Raw genomic sequence first — 15952 nt, forward strand, 5'->3', positions numbered from 1 at the left:
ACCCACACACCAGATTAGAAGTTAGTCGTTCGTTTATTTTTCAAGATATTTCGCTCACAAGGTTGACATATATATGGTGGCGCCCATCTTAGATTTTGACCTGGCGACCCAATTTTCAATAGCGTTCTCCCTTATGCGTAGGTACACCCACACACCAGATTAGAAGTTAGTCGTTCGTTTATTTTTCAAGATATTCCGCTCACTAGGTTCAGACATACATGGCGGTGGCCATCTTGGATTTTGACGTGGCGACCTAATTTTCAACAGGGTTCTTCCATATGCCTACTTGCACCGACACACCAAATTAGAATTCGGTCCTTCGCTTACGCACGTAAGCACGTCCGCACGGACGCACGCACGGACGCACACACTGACGGAGGAGAAAACCATTGTCAACTTTTCGCTCCGCGGTGCGACAATAGATGAATCACAACTGTAGCAAGAGCAGAGCCTGGGCTTATGAAAGAATAGCAGAAGTACCCGGCATTGGGGGAGGGGAGGGGACAGTGGGGGGAGGCAGGAGAGGGAGGCATGAGGTAGGGAGTGGGGGGAGTGGAAGGGGGAGGGGAGGGGAGGTAAGAGGCGACGGAGGAGAAAGATATACTACATATACATCTTTTGGGGGGTGGGCACTTGACAGGCCACTCCGTTTTAGGGGAGGGGGGAAAGGGAAGGAGGAAATTTTTTCCCGTGCAAAGAGTGCTTCATAACCTCAGAGTTGCACAGGTAAAGAAGGAAATTGTAATACCCTCTGCCATCATCACCAAGTGGCGCTACATGGTACACATTTACATGGAGCATTCATGTCCTTCCTCCGGCCTCCCACACCTCCGCATTAGGTCGCGGCGACATAGCCTAAGTTACCCCCCAGACAAAGGTGTATTTGTATCCCAAGTAAAGAATATAAGCGTTTATAGCTGGAGTACCCGGCGTTGCTCAAGCGAAAAAGAAACATTAACATATTTGAAATGGGGGCAAATATAATGGAAAAGCAATTACATCCAAATCAGATTCCATCACAAATGTCAAATCATCATTTTACCTTTTCGTTCAATATGTTGTTGAATGTACCGTTGATCACATTTCTGAGTTAAGTATGATGACGTTCAGGAAGAAGAAGAAGAAGAAGAAGCCTTACCACCAACTTCAACCGCTTCTGGAATTGTTTGATTATTTGTCTTCAAATGTCTGGTAATTGTTTTGTATTTATTTATGCAAATGTGTACTTGTATATAACTGTCATTAATCAAAAAAGCTTTGGCACTATAGAGTGATGTTATTTTTTTAACTCCAAAAAAACAAACTTTTTTTGTTTAAAACACCCCCAGGCACTCACTGATGAACCTCTGAAAGTTTGACGAAGATCGGTTCCGCCATCTCTGAGAAAAATGGCGACACACAGACAGACAGACCAACGGCTCTCTTATATCGTAGATCAGCAAATGCTTACGACAACGGGCAGAAGGTAAGCAGCAGGCAATAAGCCGTTTGTCGTGCTTGTTTCCCAAAAGCAAAACTTACACTTGCAAGTTACAAATTTTTAATCTCATCTCATTTTATTCAGCACAAACATTAGTATTCAAAATGGCAACCAGGCAACTTACTGGAGCTTCCACTCAAACATTTAAATTCCATCATCCTCAAAAATAGCTCGTTTTTGATTGGCACTATTGTACTTGTTCGTCAGATCATGTAGGCCTACTAGTCAGGGCCCTTAGGGATATTTTGGTTCAAATTCTTCCAAAAGCATCAAATTTGGCGCAGATGTTGCCCATGCCATACTCTTTCGATTTTTGACGGGCGCCAAGGGTGGTATGATCCGGGAACCGTACCGGTCCATCCCGCCATGTCACCTGACCTATGACGTCATAATTAGGATATGCATCCAATCACATGGCGTACTATAAGCGGTCAAAGTTCAAAATGAATCGATCGAAAAATGAAGGCAGGGATCCATTTTTAAGGTTTTCATAAAATCCAATATGGCCGCCAGGTCACATGACCTATGACGTCATATTTATGACATGTATACAATCATGTATACATGAACCCGGGTCATGATCGCAAAAAAATTAAACACAAGGATATGGCATACAGTTCATAAAACATCAAAATCCGTACCTTTGTAATTAGACTGATGAACGGCATATGCCTGAAAATTAGGAAATAGACATGTAAATATTTCCTCTAATTGTCAAAAATAAGGTCAGAGTTCGATTACCCAACCCAGAAACATAAAATGGTGAACCTCGCGTAAATCTTGACAAAAAACTCAAAAACCGACATGTTTGACTCAAAAATGACCTTTAAGATGACCTTGGGGGTTGACCTTGACCTCGAATCATCAAAATAACATCATAATTGGATACCTCGACCTCCAAAACCCCTGAAAAGTGGCATCATACATGATTCCAACCCTTTTGGTTATTTAACTGATTTTCCTCTAATCCGGGTGGCGGCCATTTAGTATTTTTTTTTTTTTTTTTTTTTTGTATACAAGATCGAGGCTCGTGAAGGAGCGAACATTTATCACACAGAAAGACAAACCGACAAACCGACACATAACCGACAAACCGACACATAAAACAAAAAGCATCGGGAGCAGTAGACAAGATGGGGAGAGAGGGGGAAGGACACAAACACAACATTTGAGAGCAGGAACCGAGAGACATGGAGACATCGAGAGAACTGTGGGAGGGAGACGGCTTTGGGGGGGAGGCATGGGAAAGGGGGTGGGAGAGGCATAAAACATATGGACACTGCCAGGACTACCGGGAAAGAAGTTGGAATTACAAACAAGGTGGATCTGGGGTGAATTAGTGGGGGTAGAAAAGATCAAGGTTTTGGATGGGGGAAGATAAGAGATGGTGGTGAACAGCTGTTTTAAAGATCTGGAGGGAGGAGTGGGATTGAAGGGAGTGAGGGAGTTTGTTCCAGAGGCGGGAGAAAAGAGGAATGAAGGAGTGAAGGTGAGCAGAGAGCCGAGATTTTGGCAGTTTAACCATCAGAGGCTTGCTGGCAGATCTTGTGCGACCTGTAGGAATATTTGGGGGACAGAGCACAGAGAGAGCTGGGGGAGCAAGGCCGGAGAGGAGTCGGTAGAAGACAGAAAGACCACCTACCTGCCTGCGGTGAGTGAGTGAAAGGCCCTCAGAGATAGCTTCATCGCGGGAGATTCCAATGATTCTGAAAGCTTTGGTTTCAACAGCGTGAAGCCGAGCTAGGTGTGAGGCAGGAGCACCAGCCCATAGGGGAGAACAGTATTCCATTGAGCTGCGGATGAAAGCCTTGTATGTGGTGAGGAGCTCAGGTGTGCCTAGGAAGGACTTCGCACGACGGAGGATGCCCAGTCGGCGACTGGCTTTGGAGGCCAGCTTGGAAATGTGGTTTTCCCAAGAAAGATCATGGCAGATAGTGAGACCCAAAAGCTTGAGCGACAGAACTTCTTGGAGAGGATTGTTGAGAAAGTAGATGGGAGGGTTGTCCAGTCGATCTTTTCGGAGAGACATAGTAAGAGTGTGAGATTTGTCAGGATTGAAAGACATGTTCCACTTGTTTGACCAGTCTGTGATTTTGTCCAGGTCTTCAGAGAGTGAGGAGGCTGCAGACTGCCGATCTGAGGGAAGAGGAATGGAGCGGCAGAGAGTGGAGTCATCAGCAAAGAGATAGAGAGGAAGAGATAGAGAGGAAGAGATAGAGAGGTATTTCGCCAATATGGGCCCCCCGGGGGGGGGGGCGCCCGTCTTGGCGCTCGTCAAAAATCGAAAGAGTATGGCATGGGCAACATCTGGGCCAAATTTGGTGCTTTTGGAAGAATTAGAACCAAACGGCCCCAAAATATCCCTAAGGGCCCTGACTAAACTCTTGAATGTGTCCATCTTCCTGGTGGATCTTCAGGAATCCACTAAGGTGTCAGCGTATCTGGTTGTTTCATCAGGCGGATTGATCTGGCCTGCAGTTCACTTCCTCTTACCCTGAATGGTCCATTAATGATCTCTTTTATATCGGGATGTGGGAAGTAATGCCAGGGACTCGTTTCTCAATGAACTACTTTCTCATGACATCACTCCTCAATCAATTTATACCTTCACACCTCCCGCTATCCTCTACCCAACAACTTATCCCAGGTAGAATGATTGATGTGGCGAGACAACTGCCCGAAAGCAGCTTTGCCTTTTTCCTCCTGAAAAGTTAACCCCTGTGATGAGAACCTGTAGTTTGTCTACAAAGTTCACAACCATTGTGTTTCTGTTCTCAGACACACACACACACACACACACACACACATACACATTGGGTATCAGGTACACCTGAGCACTGAACTCATGGGTCTTTCAGCATATACACAAAAACTTTGTGACAGTTGGTCAAGTCTTTCTCCAACTTTGTTTCTTCACCCTTGAAGGATGGACACTGCTCACAATAAGTCTGTCTGCCTTTGCAGAAAAGATCAATTTTTTTTTTCCTTGAAGTCGTAGCAGTGTCCATTTGTTTTAACCACTACCTCCCCCCCCCCCTCCTTTCCACTGCCCGCTCCCCCAAAGCCCTCTCCCTCCCACAGATCTCCCGAGGTCCCTGTTCTCTGCTGTTGTACTTGTGTGTTTCCCTCTCCCTTCCCCATCTTGTCTCCCGCTCCCTTTATTATATGTCTTATGTGTCCGTTTATGTTTTCTGAGATTAATGTTAGCTCTTACATGAGCCTCGATGTTGTATACCAAAAAAAAAAAAAAAAACCCCTTCACCTCCCTCGTCCACCTGTTAAACCGTCCCACCTTTAAGTGAAACAGTCTCTGTATTTTACTCGAAGAGACGTGACGTCATCGCGTTTTATTGTGATAAACTGCGTCCTGGAATCGAGGGAAGCAGCGACCTCCATCTTACAGCACCTTTGGCAGCGGCTGCGCTTTTGGCGCGCATTTCGCACGCGATTGTGCGAGCGGGAAACTAAGCGTCCGGCGCGCTCCCGACGGACACGCACGGCTGAGTAACAACGCCATAGCTCACTCACAAAGAACGGTCCAGTTTATTCAAAAAATGCGATATATAAACGAGTACACCTTAAGCACACGATCATGGTTGTTATTATTGTGCACGACGGAGAATGGTGCGATAAACGGTTCGCCTTATGTATTACGGAGTGCGTGGAGTGCGTGTGGTGCCATTTACCTCATCAACCAGATAATTCCTCGATCATGGGAGGACATTTACCTCACCGGTGCTTTAATTTACACCTGTATTCCTGTATGGAGGTAATTTCGACTACTGTGGAAAATGCGGAACGGGAAGGCAAACGCACCGAGTGGAACGACTTGTGGACACGATTCGCTCGCTTCACAATTGGTACAAACGGGACAACAAGCACGACGGAAATGTCGAGCGACAGATACAGTAAATGCCTTACCGTGCTCGGTGGTGGTGACGCTGCGGCGAGCCACAGGGGTCGGGTCTTCGTTCCGATGCTTCTCCATGTTCCTCGGACGGGGACGAAGGAGCACAGCAGAGGTGACAATGAGAGCACGACCGAGCAGCGAGCCGGATCACCGTCCTGTTGGGATGTTTTAAACACGTCCGCTGGAATGCTGACGTAAAGACCTGATGCTTCGCGCCTTGAATCCACGCGGTCGATGTTCGCGACGTCGTCGACCTTCCCTCATCACTTTTACCTCACAATCTCCCCAATAACACCTCCCACCCCCTCCCCCCATTATATCCACTCAACCATTGCGTCGAAACGAATCGATGATTTCCCTCAAAGGTAAAGGATTTGAAAGGCAGCCATATATAATTATTACGTACTCACAGGAAGGCATCTCGACGGACAAGGTCACAGACAGAAGGGTCGACTTGGCAGCAGTTCTGGGTCGACGAAAGCGTTTGTCCTATTAAACGTACGTTTTGATTCTTTCTTTTTTTTCAAAAAATTTTCCTCAATAATAATTAGATGGACACTAAAAAGAAACTTCAGATGCCTTAATTATCATCTTTACGATTCCTGTACAAGAAGACCTACGTGTGAACCCATTCGGTGAAAGGAGGTGTGTACCCAACCCATTCAGTGAAAAGATTTGCACACCCAATTGGTGAGAGGTAGAGCGCACCCATTCTGTCGGTCAAAGGAGGGGCGCACCCATTCAGTGAAAGGATTCGTGCACCCATTCGGTGAAAGGAGGTGCACACCCATTCGGTGAAAGGAGGCGCACACCCATTCGGTGAAAGGAGGCACACACCCATTCGGTGAAAGGAGGGGCACACCCATTCGGTGAAAGGAGGAGCACACCCATTCGGTGAAAGGAGGGGCACACCCATTCGGTGAAAGGAGGAGCACACCCATTCGATGAAAGGAGGAGCACACCCATTCGGTGAAAGGAGGGGCACACCCATTCGGTGAAAGGAGGGGCACACCCATTCGGTGAAAGGAGGAGCACACCCATTCGGTGAAAGGAGGCGCACACCCATTCGGTGAAAGGAGGGGCACACCCATTCGGTGAAAGGAGGGGCACACCCATTCGGTGAAAGGAGGCGCACACCCATTCGGTGAAAGGAGGTGCACACCCATTCGGTGAAAGGAGGTGCACACCCATTCAATGAAAGGAGGCGCACACCCATTCGGTGAAAGGAGGCGCACACCCATTCAATGAAAGGAGGCGCACACCCATTCGGTGAAAGGAGGCGCACACCCATTCAGTGAAAGGAGGTGTGCTTCCACTTGGTGAAAGGTGACATGCACCCATTTGGTGAAAGGAGGAGCACACCCATTCGGTGAAAAGAGGAGCACACCCATTCGGTGAAAGGAGGGGCACACCCATTCGGTGAAAGGAGGGGCACACCCATTCGGTGAAAGGAGGAGCACACCCATTCGGCGAAAGGAGGCGCACACCCATTCGGCGAAAGGAGGCGCACACCCATTCGGTGAAAGGAGGCGCACACCCATTCAATGAAAGGAGGCGCACACCCATTCGGTGAAAGGAGGCGCACACCCATTCAGTGAAAGGAAGCGCACACCCATTCGGCGAAAGGAGGCGCACACCCATTCGGTGAAAGGAGGCGCACACCCATTCAATGAAAGGAGGCGCACACCCATTCGGTGAAAGGAGGCGCACACGCATTCAGTGAAAGGAGGTGTGCTTCCACTTGGTGAAAGGTGACATGCACCCATTTGGTGAAAAGACTTTGACTTGCGCTTCCGGTTGCTCCGGCGAGGCTGTGTCCTTCTGAGCTCTCCACGTCATCAAATATTGAAAAAAATTCCGGATCGTATTTTTGTCTAATCCCGTGGTTCTTAACCTGGGTTCGACCGCACCAGAGCGGTTCAGTGAGCCAGTCTCAGGGGTTCGGCGAAGGTCCTCCGAAACGCATTGCAATTTTTTTTTTTTGTATCAATTTTGAATCTATGTGTAATTACGCTTATTATTAATATTATTATTATTTTGCTACGTATGTTACGAACGAATGGAAATGTTATTTGTAATTGTATTCCTATCCCATTCATGGTTTCTCTGGTCTGTGTTTAAGATAAGTTGTTTCACACTGACTGTAGTAAGTTGAATCAATGAGCAACTTGCTAATTATTCTGTTGATGGTGCTTACTTGCTTACTTACTTAATGAGATTTTGGACTTTGCAGGTGTTCGGAAATTCCAGTGAATAGCCTCGATTAGCTTGCCGTGTGCCGTGCGTCATTGGTCGCGCCTTACTTTGGAGTTACTGATTAATTGAAAAGTAAGTTGGAAATGTTTGTGGATATGCAGGGCGGGTTACATTTACCCGCCCTGGGTTCAGAGATATATTAAAGTCAAAAGTGGATGGTGATTATAAAATATGATTGAATTACTCAGAAAATTAGGTGGAGGTGATATAACTCCTTTGGTCGCAATTCAAAACTAACAATTCACAGTTTTCTATGTAATATTATAATGGGATTTGAGGTGACATAGAGTTGAGTAGATAATAAATCCCGTCATCGTAACTGTAAGTTATGTTTTCTTCGTTAAAATTTCTCAGTTTTCAGAGGGGTACTGATTAGGCCGAGAAAAATATATTTCCGGGTTCTGGTCAGCGCGCGCATCGATTTTGACCCTGCGCATCAACAATTTTTTTTCCCAACTTTGGTATGGACGTTCGCGCACGGTTCTCCCCTACAAAACTGCATTTAGGTTGTCCAAATCCAACGAGCCGTTCCAAAGATATGAGTAGTTTTGTGTGCCGTGACGTCATGAATCCAATCGGGAAGTTGTATGTGACGTCATGAATCCAATCGGGAAGTTGTATGTGACGTCATCGTCATAGTCACGTGACCGCTTGGGTGGCAAAACATTGCTTCTGCCACCATACTAATGGCGGCAATTTGAAACTCGTCTCACATATAAATTGCCCCCTACACAATGGTAAAGAGTTGTTGTGCTGTCGGATGTACAGCCCGATTTCATAAGGGATCGGGCTTGTCATTCTACCGTTTTCCGGACGACACAACACGCTAAAACGGATTCATGGCTGCCTTGACTGCAGCTCTCAGCTGAGAATATGGCTCGTGACGTTGTTACCTTCGCTCGCGAAGCGAAAAGCAGGATTAGGCATTTGGTTACGTACATGTGGAGTGCGTATGGCGTACGTGTGGAGTACTTGTGTACGTGTGGAGTGTGTGTGGCGTACGTGTGGTGTGTGTGTGTGGCGTATGTGTGGCGTATGTGTGGCGTACGTGTGGAGTGTGTGTGGCGTACGTGTGGCGTACTTGTGGAGTGTGTGTGGAGTGTGTGTGGAGTGTGTGTGGCGTACGTGTGGCATACTTGTGGAGTGTGTGTGGTGTACGTGTGCAGTGTGTGTGGCGTACTTGTAGAGTGCGTGTGGCGTACTTGTGGATCCACACGGGTCCACAGGCAGATGACACAGCCTCAGTTTCTCGCAATACCGCGAAAACGCCTCAACGGGCAAGGTACGGGCGTAAACTGACAGGTCCGTCTGATCAAACGACAGCTTTCCGGCCATGTTGTTTATGCCATCCAAGATGGCGGCCGGAACCGGTTGCCATGGACGACGCTCACGCGATGCTAGGCCTCTATCGGCTGGATATTGTCATTTATTGAAACGAAGACGTTCTTTGTCGGGTTCGTGTGAAGCAACCAGAAGGCATAAAGAGCTGCGGGTGGTCTCGTTAGTTAGGCCTGGATCCTATCTCGTTTGTCATGAAGTTGTAAGTGTCTGTGATAATCTGGTGGACGGGGAGAAGAGATCGTGGGAGACCATCGGCCTGTTAGACCACTTGCGCATGCGCAGTGTTGACGCGATCGACGCATTGGAACGTTTAACGATACGGCGAGGCGATCTCGAGAACGAAATGGCAGTCTATAATATGCTTGAAGAACTTAATAATTTTCAGAATAAATACATTTTAAAATAACTTAAGTTTGTGTTCATTATTTCAAAAAAAAAGGCCTACAAGTCCCATTGGCTGTCTTTAATTTCTCTCTGGACGGCGCCACAGCAGATGAGGAGGATCGCAAGGCATGAGGGCACAAAAAAAACCTCTATATGTGCAATCCACGCTTTTCAAAAAAAAAAAAAAAAAAAAAAACCGCATCGCCGCATCAATTCTGGAACTTTGGTCTGACCAGAGACCAGAAATATTTTTTTTTTGGCCTTATATTTAAGCATGTTCCTTTTTTAATTTTTATCATATAATTATTTGAATTCTGGGTCGACGAATTATAATATTTGAACTCAATTAAGATCAGTTTGTTACTTTTTTTCTTTTTTTTTGCAGTATGTCGAGCAAAAAAAGGAAGTGGTCGGAGGATTACCTGCGGCATGGGTTCACGTGTTTGACGGAACGGGACAGAAGTCAGCGTCCTCAATGCATGCTTTGCAATGTCAAGTTGAGCAACTCCAGCCCAGCACCAGCAAAACGACGAGGACACTTCAAAAAACTGCACGGCGAGGGGCAGTACAAAGACGCAACACTGGATGAATTCAAATTGAAGAGAGCAAGTGCTACCTTGCCCACTCTCGGCTTCGTTCCAATTGACAAACCGATCCTCACCGCGTCGTATGAAGTTGCGTACCTGATCGCAAGGCAGGGCAAACCGCACACCGTTGGCGAGACACTAATCAAACCCGCCACGTTGAAGATGGCCAACATCATGCTGGGAAAAGCTGCTGAAAATAAGTTGTCTCTCGTTCCACTCTCAAATGACACCATCAGATGCACAATCGACGACATGAGCGACGACATCCTCGCCCAGGTAGTTGCAGATTTAGTCGCCAGCCCGACGAAATTCATCCTTCAACTCGACGAGGCCACCGACGTTTCGAATTTGAGCCAGGTCATCTTATTTGTGCGTTATGTCAAAGGAGACGAGATCAAGGAAGACGTTCTGTTCTGCAAGCCTCTCACAACAACGACGAAGGCAGCTGATGTGAAGAAGCTTATGGACGACTTCTTCAGAAGCAACGGCCTCTCGTGGAACATGGTGTCTGCAGTTTGCTTGGATGGAGCTCCAGCCATGCTGGGATGCAACTCCGGTTTTGGAGCGCTGGTGAAGGCTGATGCACCACACATCATCGTCATGCACTGCGTCCTGCACAGACACGCGCTGGCATCAAAAACGCTGCCTCCAAAACTGGCCAATGTTCTGAAAATCGTCGTTGAAACTGTGAATTATGTGCGAAGCCGTGCTCTGAATCATCACATCTTCAAAGAGCTGTGCAATGAAATCGGCTCTGAATTCGAAGTCCTTCTCTACCACTCCAACGTTCGATGGTTATCACGAGGGAAGGTAGTGAGCCGTGTTTTTGCGAGAACACCAGCATTGCCATGCAACGCACTTCCAAGAGTCAGAGTTCACCCCCGCCTTAGCGTACTTGGCAAACATCTTCGACGCCATCAATCATCTCAATTGCCATATGCAGGGCGGTGGAGTTAATGTCATCGAATCTGAAGAAACGCTGAGCGCTTTCCGAAAGAAGTTACCCTTGTGGGGGCGGCGAACAGAGAACGACAACTTCGCGAACTTTTCGCTACTGGACGAGTGCGTGAGCGGGATCGAAGATGAGTCTGAAGTTGGAGGCACTGCTGTACCGCGGGAGCTGAAGCAAGCAATTGCCACGCACTTGGATGAGCTGCGAAAGTCATTCGACAGCTACTTCCCTGACCAAGAGCAATACCCAGCATGGGTGCGGCAGCCGTTTACTTTCGACGTTGCAACGGCAGATGTCAACGACCAATACCTCGACGACCTCATCGAACTTCAGCAGAGCCAGACTCAACAACAACTCTTTGGCACAACAACGCTCTCAACGTTTTGGTTCCGCCAAATGGAAGGGTATCCTCACATCACTAAAATTGCCCTCGAGATCCTCACGCCGTTCGTTACAACGTATCTCTGCGAGCATGCGTTTTCGAAACTGGTGGACATTAAAACAAAGAAATGGAGCAGGCTTGCATGCGAAAATGATTTGAGGGTGGCCCTTGCCAAAACAAAACAACGCATTTCCCAGATTGCCTCCCGAAAATAAGAACAGAAAACGCATTAAGATGCAATTCTTCTTAATTTCTTTGTCAAATTTGAGGGGTTCCGCGAGTGTTCGGTGGGTTTCGTTAGGGTTCAGCGCCTTTAAAAAGGTTAAGAACCACTGGTCTAATTTCTGCTGTTTCTTTTGTTGTGTATGTGTTTACTGTGTGTTTCTAGTTAGATCTTGTTTGTAAATCATGCAAATTTGTGTTTAATAGACGGTTTTGTTTATGCTGCGTTTGGGGCCTGGTTCCCTCGATGCTTCCGCATCTCCTTGTCTGTCCTTTATTTATTTACATTCATTCTTTCGCTGTATTGCTTTTTTCTTTGTTTTTCTTTTCACCCCCTACTTTCCCCCATCCTCCTTGCCTTTGTTTAATGTCTTAAATACAAAAATAAAAGAATAAAACAAGAATCCTAATAATTTCCTTCTCACCCCGCGGCTCCCCTTCCCCCGTCCACGACCACAAGTTCTCTTGCCCCGCCCCTTTTCTCTCTTTTTTTCTCCTACCTCTCCAGCCGATACTCACCTTTCCAATTCTAGTTTTCACCATGCTTCTTCAACCTTTCTCCTTCTTTCTCAGATCCACTTTCACCTCACCTTCAAAAAATAAATATATTAACGAAGATATTCAAAAGGAGGCCCCGCCGCCCATACTAACAAATTGCTTATACACCTCCCTGTTCCTTCGTTCTCTGCTCACCTGGCTGTTAATCTCCTATTCTTCTGTTCCTCCTTCTGAACCTGTTCTGGAATCCTTCATCCCTCTTAGCCTCCATGCCCTTACATCAGGGAATTCCCCAGATAGTTTGCACAGTTTTGTTTTATGTTTAAACTTCCCCTGCAGTGTTGTATTCAGTTGTATATTAAAACTTGCTCTTCTTCTTCCTCTTTCAAAGGCTGTCTTCAATTTGCTCGTTAAATCATTCCATTTCAAAAAATAATTCAATCTCTTCCCTTCTACATTCTCTAAACTCACCTTCATTCCACCCCTTCTCTAACGTATTCAAATGGATCTCTGACCTGAAAATCACAAGAAATTCAGTTTGTAATAATTGTTCTTTTTTCATGAATCGTCCAAAATTTTCAAAACTCCCAACTCACCCCTCACCTCCGAAACTCCCCCCTCACTCCTCCCCTTCAAATCTCCCACCTCGCTCCTCCCCTCCAAAATCCCTCCTCGTTCCTCCCCTTCAAATCTCCCCCCCCCCCCACCTTCAAATCTCCCTCCACCCCTTAAAATCCCTCCCCTCGCCCCTCCCCTTCAAATCTTCCCCCTTCCCTCACTTCTCCCCTTCAAAACTCCCCCCTCACCCTTCCCATTCAAAACTCCCTCCTCACCCCTCCCCTTCAAAACTCCCCCCTTACCCCTCCCCTTCAAATCACTCCTCACTCCTCCCCTTCAAATCTCCGCCCTCACCCCTCCCCTTCAAATCTCCCTCCTCACCCCTCCCCTTCAAATCTCCCCCCTCACCCCTTACCTTCAAATCTCCCCCCTCACCATCTTTTTCAAATTTCCCCTCTCACCCTTCCTCCTCAAAGCTTCCCTCCCCCCCTTCCTCTCCCTTCTCCTCTGATTCCTTTAATATCTCTCCCTGGTTACTCCCTCCTCCAGTATGATAGACCTGAGTCTAGTCCTGGTGGTGGGGTTGCTATCTTTATCAAAAACTTTCTTCCTCACTCTCCTTGCACTGCCCTCTCTCCACAACTTCCCCAGGAGTACCTCTGGCTACGGCTTCCCCTCCTCTCCCACCTTTTGTTCAGATGTGTATTGTACCGTCCACCAAACAATGATGACTCCATTTACATCTCGCTGTCTGACAACATTGACCAACTTCTATCCACTCATCCCAACTCTCTCTTCCTCATATGTGGCGACTTCAACTGTCATCATGCTAGCTGGCTGGATGTTGGTACCTCTCGCTCCAGTCATGGCACATCAGCAAAATACTTCTGCGACTCTTTGGGACTGACACAATCTGTCAATTTCCTGACCAATCTCAGTCAATGGAGCATTTTCTCTTCTTGACTTGGTTATGACTTCTGCTCCAATCGGTTCATCTGACCATATGCTTGTTAAAGTGGACATCTCTCTGGCCATTCTCAGAGAGCCTCCTCAGCGTCGACGAGTCTGGCATTTCACTCAGGCCGACTGGCATGGTCTTCAAGTAGCCATCAAACTTCTGGACTGATCTCCCATCTCTACTGTATCTGACATCAACTCATCCTGGGAATTCTTCCAAAGAAATTTTCTCTCTATCTCATGCACAGATTTATTCCATCTTGTCTGCAGTTGTCATACCCTACCTCCCGTCCATGTTACACTGAAGCTTGTGGTGAGGAAGTTGCCATGAAACAACTTGCCTTCGCCTCATGGAAGGCTAATCCAACTGAAGGCAATCTCAGTTCCTTCCACAAAGCTCGAAACAAGTGTGTGTCTCCCTCGGGAGAGCCAGGAAACAATATCTCTCTATTATCAAGACTGAACGCTCAAACCTGTCTCCCTCCTCCAAATCCTGGTGGTGTCTGGTCAAATCTGTTTCTGGTGTTCGTTCCCCCTCCATCCCCTCCCTTACCTCAAACAGCGACACAGCCAACACCGCACATGAAAAAGCTGAATGCCTCAACTCTGTGTTTGCCTCCATATCTTGTGTACCTAAGCCATCGCTTTCTGTACCCACCTTACCAGTCAACCCCAGCTGCTCCTGGACTCTATGTCCTCTCCTGACAAGTTGGGAGAAGTTTCTGTCAAACCTTGAATCCGATTCTGCAACTGGACCAGACGTCATCAGCCCACGGGTCCAAAAATCCTGCTCTGCAGCTCTATCTCACCCTCTCTCTGTTATCTTCACCCTCTCTTTCGCTCAAGGTCATATACCTTCTGCTTGGAAATCAGCCAACATCACCGCTTCACATAAAAAGGTGCAAAAACAGATCCTTGCAACTACAGACCAATCAGCCTGCTCCCAATATTCAGCAAGGTCATGGATCCATCATCGCTTCTGATATTAAATCCTTCCTCTTCTCCAATGGCTTAATCTCCGATCATCAATTTGGATTCAGACAAGTTCACTCTACTCTGAACATGCTGCTTCTGCTGTCGCAACAATGGATGGAGGTCCTCAATGCCAATTAGAGCCGTCTCCCTTGACATAGCTCATGCCTTCGATACAGTATGTCACCCCGCCCTGCTCACCAAACTCTCCTCCAATGGTATCCATCGAAACCTCCATGCATGGCTTGTGGACTTCCTCTCTGGTCGCAGTCAACATGTGGCCCTGAATATAATTATTTCATGCCCCCTTCCTGTCCAGGCTGAAGTTCGTCAGGGCAGTGTTCTGGGCCCTGTGCTTTTTCTACTCTTCATTGATGAACTCTTCGACTCTGGAAAATCCTCTCTGTCTCTTTGCTGATGACTCCACTCTCTGCTGCTCCACATCTAAACCCTCAGATCAGTAGGCAGCAGCCTCTTTACTCTCTGCAGACCTGGAAAAAATTCACAAATTGGTCAAACTAGTGGAAAATGTCTTTAAATCCTGCAAAATGTCATGCTCTCACTATGTCTCTCTGAAAAGACTGCCTGGAAAACCCTCCCATCTACTTTCTCATCAATCCTATCGTAGAAGTTCTGTCACTAAAGCTTTCGAGTCTCACTATCTGCCGTGATCTTTCCTGGAAAAACTACATTTCCAAGCTGGCCTTCAAAGCCAGTCGCCGACTGGGCATCCTCCGTCGTGTGAAGTCCTTTCTGGGCACTTCTGAGGTCCTCACCACATACAAAGCTTTCATTCGCAGCTCGATGGATTACTGCTCTCCCCTGTGGGCTGGTGCCCCTGCTTCACACCTAGCTCGGCTTCACGCTGTAGAAACCAAAGTTTTCAGAATCATTGGTATCTCCAGCGATGAAGCTAACTCCGAGGGCCTTTCACTCACTCACCGCAGGCAGATTGGTGGTCTTTCTGTCCTCTACCGACTCCTCTCTGGCCTAGCTCCCCCAGCTCTGTCTGTGCTCTATCCCCCAAGTTTTCCTTCAGGATGCACAAGATCTGCCAGCAACCCTCTTCTGGTGAAATGGCTAAAATCAAGACTCTCTGCTCACCTTCACTCTTTCAGTAATCTTTTTTCCCACCTCTGGAACAAACTCCCACTCTCTCTTTAATCCCACTCCTCCCTCCAGGTCTTTAAAACGGCTGTTCACCACCAACTCTTATCTTCCCCAATCCAAAACCTTGATCTTTTCTACCCCCGCTAATTTCACCCCAAATCCACTTTTTTGAGGTGACTTTTGACTTCTTTCCTGGAAGTCCTTGGTGTCCTTGCGTTTTATACCTATCCTGCCTCCCCCAGGCCCTCTCCCTCCAAAAACATCTCCCGATGTCCCTGCTCTCAAATGTTGTTTGTGTGCTTCCTCCCCTTCTCTCCCCATCTTGTCGACCGCTCCCCTTTTT

Source organism: Myxine glutinosa, chromosome 3, assembly GCF_964187855.1.
Source record: "Myxine glutinosa chromosome 3, kmMyxGlut1.1, whole genome shotgun sequence".
In the NCBI taxonomy this organism is placed as follows: domain Eukaryota; kingdom Metazoa; phylum Chordata; class Myxini; order Myxiniformes; family Myxinidae; genus Myxine; species Myxine glutinosa.